Here is a 6,808-nt window from a genome sequence, read left to right on the forward strand (position 1 = left end):
ATGGACAATTGGACACTCTACTCTAGCAAGAAGAAAAATGCATGACGCGATTTCTAATATTCTTCATAGTTAGTTTTCATTTAAATACGCTCAAGATCCTTTTATAATTCCTAGTGACGGGAATAAAGATTCCATAGAGCCTCGCTTTTGTTTAGATTTCGAGGGGCCTAATCAAGATGTTATTGTGAAAAAACAAGTGTAAAGGATTATATTTACATACAAGTGACAACCACTTCTCCCGAGCAATTGTTTTAAACTCACTTAGTAATGTCTGATTTGTTGGGTGTTTATATAACATATGACGGGTACGTAGAGATATGGACTCTATAAACAGTTACCATCCTAGAAGAAAACGTATTCTTTCTTAGGTTCTTCATAGTTAGCTTTCATTTAGATCCGGCACTCAAGTGCCGCGCTTTCATCTTCATAGTGAGATCCCACATATTTTTGATTTTGTTTAGATTTTAAGGTACGTTTTATTTAGCTTTTGAGGGGCATAATCAAGTTGCTATTGCGAAAAATCTAATAGCGCTTAATTTGGAGTCCATTGCGAAAAAAGAGTGGTGTTTGCGTGAAGTTTTTAAAGAGTTTGAGAAGGAGACATAATGTATGTCAAATAAACCTATTTCCTTCTTTAAAAAACACCTATTAATGAACAGATATTATACTTCTATAAAAGAAAAAGATAATATCATCTACTTTTTCTGATGGGAAAATTCCCATAATAGCCTATTTAGAGAATGTGTTTCCAAACTAATTCAAGTTTCCAACTTTGTCCCTTTGGTATTTCGTCGCCGACGACATGATTGCGAACACCGACGATGCGTTACTGAAACAAATAGGATAACGACACGTGGCCGGAATATGTGTTGACGATACGTTACGTTGCTAACGTAGGGTAGCGGTGATGCGTTATGTTGTTAACGTAGGGTAGCAGCGATGCGTTAACGCATCGCTGCTACCCTTTGTTAGCATCGTCAACCCTATGTTATGTTAGCACATCATCGGTGTTCGCTAACATGTCGCCGACAACGAGATACATTTATGTTGCTAACATAGGGTAGCAGCGATGCGTTATCAGCTAACGCATCGTCGAACCCCTGCTTTAAACATTATGTTAGCAACATAACGCATTGTCAACCCTATGTTATGTTATTAACACATCGTCGGTGTTCGCTAACATGTCGCCGGCGAAGAGATACCAAAGGGACAAAGTTGGAAACTTGAATTTAAGGGGACAAACTTGAAACCACATTTATAAATGAGCTATTTTGGAAATTTTCTATTTTCTGATTGTATTTAATATTATTATATATATCTACTTTTTCTGATTGTATTTAATATTATTATATATGAAGTTGACAAATATCATTTAGAAGACGTATGTGTATCATTACATCAGGCACTAACCACAATCACAATTAATTACTACATTTACCTGTAATGACTGAAATGATAATGTTTACTACAAAATACAAATAAAACATCTGATAATCTATACTACAAACCTCATTCCCATCTATAAAACTATTACGTAGAACAACCCAACACATGATAGTATTATACAAACCAATATCCATAAGTGCGACTCACTTAGTATTTTCATCTAGATTTAGAATCCGCAGCTTTCACAAGAGTCGACGGTTTCACAACAACACTCTTCGGGTTCAAAGCCTTCCGTATCTTGAAAACCGCCCACGCTGCCCCCATTGCATGCCCTGCAGCATCCATCCCCGTGGTCGTCACCTTCGCTGCCTCTTCCCCATGTCTATAATTATCAATATACATCAACATTCCCATTAACTTCAAAAGCTAATAACAATTACATCTTTCCTTACGACGACCAAGTCGGTTGCCACACTTATTGTTATTAGCTGCCTAGACAGCGACTAATAACAACTAAGATAAACAGGCAAGTCCTGAAGTCCATCGTTGTCTTAAAAGATCTCAGTTATTATCAGTCCATGTTCAGATGACAACTGCTAATAACAATTAGATAAACGGGCAAGACCTTTTGACGGCGACTAATAACAATTAAGATAAACGGGCAAGTCCTTTGACGGCGACTAACAACAATCTTAATTGTTATAAGTTGCTGACGTGCTGTCCTAGACCCCGACTTAACTGTTAAGATAAACAGGTCGAAAATACTTATGCGTAACAAGATCAGTTGTAACAGTTGAGGTTGTCGCCATAACATTTCTCCCGGCTACTTCAACCGCATCACATACCTTGTCTGTACACAAAAAACATTTTGTCATTTCAAAACCACGTATTAATGACCCACGTAAAGGATAAGATTTGAGAAATATAAACATACTGAATCCATCTAACGAAGCAAGAATGATCTACCCAGGTAGAAGGTTAAAAAACTTCTTTCTGGGAACAGAGTTCACAATCGCGCTTGTGAAGAATCCTGATACCTTCATAAACTCCTGAAAGCAGCCCGGTTGCTACACTTTCTGACATTTTGGTCATTTTCTTCACCCTTACAACATAAAATCAAGACATCAAATTTCCATAAAAGTTAAAAAAGTTTTTATAAGGAATTACAGCAATCTAAACATCATAGCAAATACACAAACATAAAACAGGTTCCTTCAAATCTCCAAATATATAGTAGCATTGAGGTTTATAAGTTGTATTGTTGACTATCAATAGTCAAAGTCAACTCAGTATTTAAATTCATACCTGTAACATCCTAAAATTTTAACGATGAATAAAGGAAGTTATGTTTAGTGATTTCGCGTAATTAATTAATATCGGGTAAGGAGCGGGTCTTGGACTTGGAATTGCAAACTAAGATGGATGATGGTTGCTACTTGCAAGGATGATCACACAAGATGGAAGCCTTGAATTTTCTCTAGCAACACACAATAATTTTCGCCTAAGGTTTAACTTCGCCTAAAGCTAAGTTCGCCTAAGGTTTAACTTCGCCTAAAGCCAAGTTCGTTTAGAAAATAAATTAAAAACATAATGAAAAATGTGTTAAGACAGTTAATGGAAATAAAATTTTTCCAAGCTGACCTGGCAGCTCGACCCCAGCCAGGGGCTCTGCCCCTTGGACCCTGCTAGGGGCTGCCGCCCCTAGACCCCGCTGCCAGGGGCGCTGCCCCCCCGGACCCCCGTTCGTTGTGGGTCATATGAAGATAGAAATACATTATGAGAAGTGATAGTTAATTGATACGTATACTTGTTATACAGTCAGCCGTGCACAACTGAAGAAAGGGATTACGATTAACGGTGAACGTAACCGTGTTCAGGTGAGTTTCTAGCCCCATTTATGTGTTATGTTTTCGGGGCTGTGTGCATACTCGATATGTTTGTTAATACGCTTATCCTAAGAGATAAGTGTATGCCTTATGTGAATGATATGATATGTAGGAATGATTGCTTGATGGTACGTGAACGATCTTCGGATATTGCACGTACTGTCAGGTTGTAACGCTATGTGTAAGGTAAGTATGATATGTATGCTTATGTGTATGAACGTGATAAAGTTAATAAAAGAAGGAAATGACGGTTGCATGGTTGTATGGTTACGAAAAGGGTACCGAGCCCTAATAATACTCGAGGTATGATGTATGGTTGTATGGTAACGAAGAGGGAATCGAACCCTACTAATATTCGAGAACTAGGAAACCGAACCCTACTAATATTCGAGGAAAGAAGGAAACCGAGCCCTAATAATACTCGTGGAAAGAGGGAAACCGAGCCCTAATAATACTCGAGGAAGGAGGGCACCGAGCCCTAATAATACTCGAGGAAGGAGGGCACCGAGCCCTAATAATACTCGAGGAAGGAGGGCACCGAGCCCTAATAATACTCGAGGAAGGAGGGTACCGAGCCCTAATAATACTCGAGGAATGTAGGGCGTAATGCTCTTTATAACGTAAGATATGAAGGTAAGTTAATACAAAAGAAAGAATGAAAGTATGAAAGAATGAAAGTATGATAGTATGAAAGAATGAATATAAGTTTATGTGTATTGTATAGTGTATGATTAACTAGAACTCACTCAGCGTAGCTGACTTTTAGTATGCACGCAGGTGAGTAGGATGAGGCAGCTCGCTTGAGGAGACACGTGGCATTGAACAAGAGTCTGGCGTCTGAAAACTTATGATGTTTTAATTTAATGCTTTAGTGTTGAAAGACAAAGGATGTTTTGAGACAAGTTATGAATTATGTAATGTTTTATGAAAGTTTTATATTCCGCGTAAATGTTTTAATTAACTCTGATATTTAGAACTGCGTTTATGAGTAAATCCAACACGAAAGTAGGGCTACCGGCAACGGGGCCTTACAATACCCCCGTCAATATAAACATTAAATAAACATTAGGGGCTTATTGCTTAAATAAAGTGAGTTTTTAAAAGCTCAAACTCATTTTGAGCTATTTCAAAATCCACTCCTTAAAAAATTTAAAAAATATTTTAATACAACTTATTCAACCCAATGGGTCACATTTACATTTACTCGAAATGAATACCTTACCATTCTCCTGAAAGCCCGAGGACTAACTTCCGACTTTTGTCCCGACTTGATCCTCTGCTTCAAAAACTCATTCCCCCATTTCAACCTCTCGACCGTCACATCCCCACACCACTATATTCCTTTAATCAACTGCCCCGACCCGCCACAATCATCCGAGCCACCGACCCGCTATAATCCTCCACATTTGGCGCCAACGTCGTCCAATACGCCGCCGCCTTGGCCTCCGCCGAACCACCGTCCACCACCACCGCCCCGGATTCCTTCACCGAAAACGCACTGTACTCATCCAAAACCCTATCCAACTCTTCCCCCAATCCGACGTCATTTAAACCTTTAATGTGAATTAATAATATCATCATCCTCTTCCGGTACGACGAGTCCGTTAGACGGAACACGGAGCGTGAAGAAGTAATGGGTTCCGTCAAGTTTAACGGCGGCCTCGTCTTTGGCTAACGGCCACTGGATCTGGTCGCCGACACGGGCGAGGACGGCGACGACGTCTCCGGACTGGCGGAGACGGGTGACTTCGAAAACGCCGGAGGCTAATTCGACGCTGTGTTGTTTGTCGATTAAGTGAACGATTGAGTTGGGGATTTGAATTACGATTTCCTCTGATGATTCCATGGGAAACGATCTTTGCTGTTGTTGTTCAGTCTCCGGGAACAGCTTTTCGGCCAGATCGTTTGCTTGTACGGATGACGCCATTGTTGTACTTGTGATTTGTTGCAGGTTTTGAAGATATTTATTGGGATTGAATTGAAACTTATGAATGAAGAAAGCGTGACAGCGTTAAAGACGAGTAGTTGGGGACACGTGGCAGGAAAGTAAAAGTGTATGTTTGGACAACCGTGTGTACGTGGAGGAAAGAGTTTTTGGATAGGCTGAATCAACTAATATAAATATTAATATTAACCAGGTAAACAACTGTCGAAATCGGTTAAGTTCGTTACAACACTAACACTAATAAAAAATATAGTGTAGCTGTTGAAAATAAGATTGACATACGTATAATTTATGATCAAAACGAAACGAACATGGTTACGATACTGACACTCGTATAGCTTTTGATGCAAGTAACATATTTAAAAATATATTTACTCAATCGTTAAAATACGGCGTTATGTTGGTGAGTCTATCTGAATTTGATCGGTATCAGAGTTGTTTATTATGGTTTTAAAAATAAACTCAGATAATAAACTTTTCAAGTTAAAATATTTAAAATAAATAGAATGATAAAAATGGGTATATATATGTATAAATAAAAACAAATACTAAAAAAGGATCCATGCTCCGTCAAAACTTATTAAATAAAAAAGTAATTTTACTTTATAAAAATGTAATCATGCAAATGATGGGTCTTGAAGAACTTAAGCTGAACCATCATAGCCTAAATTTTAACATATTGTCAACAACCATCAGGCAACAGTATACTTATTGTTTAAAACCAAAATGAGAGAACTAAATATTACTCTCTTTGTCATATTTTGATTTTTTAAGTTTTTTTGTTTAACTTTGACCAATACTATTTTTGTTGGTGTTATATAATACTTGATGTAAAATATATGAATGGATTGGGTTTTAAATGTATTTTACATTGATATAATTTTCATCAACTATTATATAACACGAACAAAAATATTTACGGTCAAGGTTGCAAAAGAAAGACTTAAAAAGTCAAACTATGACACTTATAATGGGACGGGGGAGTATATCTGAACCAATAAGCTTTTTAAACAAAACTTTTGTGACACCAACATAAACTTTTATCTATATAGTAGTGGCTCACCCAGCGCGTTGCGCCGGGCAGGTATATAAAATATGGGCGATGGTAAAATCCAAGCGTTATCAGTCACAGGTGTTGATGAGGTAAGTCAACACGAATTGATCGATTTTGGTTACGTGCGTTATGTATTGAAACTAAAACAATAAAATATATGAAAATTGAATTGAGGTGGCCCAGTGGGGTTTCCGGTCGGTAAAAGTCGAGCGTTGGTAAAACCCCAGCGTTGTCAATCGCGAGTCGACACAAATTCGGTTGGTCTTCGGTCACGTTTGTTACATATCATGACTAAATCAAAACAAATTGGCACTCTGTCGGTTTTCGTTACGATACTGAAACCAAAACAAAATGTAGTTAGCTTATGCACTTTGGGTTGATTTCTATCATGTTCGCTATGGTACTGAAACTAAAACAAAAAAGAAAAAAAATTGTTATTCGGTCGGTTTGCGTTGTATTTGTTACAGTATTGGACCTAAAAAAACAAAACAAGCAAAAAACAAAATTTTTTTGACAACTAAAGTGCCGCCAAGTGGC

At 37.9% G+C, this 6,808-nt stretch overlaps 1 pseudogene across 1 annotated transcript; it reads right to left on the minus strand.

Annotated features, from left to right (window-relative positions):
• Positions 1 to 1,396: 1,396 nt before the first annotated feature.
• Positions 1,397 to 5,399, minus strand: LOC143614303 (protein EARLY-RESPONSIVE TO DEHYDRATION 7, chloroplastic-like; annotated as a pseudogene). The gene is made up of 4 exons (XR_013150270.1): positions 4,490 to 5,399; positions 2,321 to 2,488; positions 2,152 to 2,236; positions 1,397 to 1,768 (listed from the first exon to the last, which is right to left on the minus strand). The product of XR_013150270.1 is annotated as a protein EARLY-RESPONSIVE TO DEHYDRATION 7, chloroplastic-like (transcript).
• Positions 5,400 to 6,808: the final 1,409 nt, after the last annotated feature.

The sequence above is a fragment of the Bidens hawaiensis genome, unplaced genomic scaffold (genome assembly GCF_021521415.1).
Source record: "Bidens hawaiensis isolate Kalapana, Puna unplaced genomic scaffold, B.hawaiensis_p1.1 tig00039571_1, whole genome shotgun sequence".
NCBI classification, from domain to species: Eukaryota; Viridiplantae; Streptophyta; class Magnoliopsida; order Asterales; family Asteraceae; genus Bidens; species Bidens hawaiensis.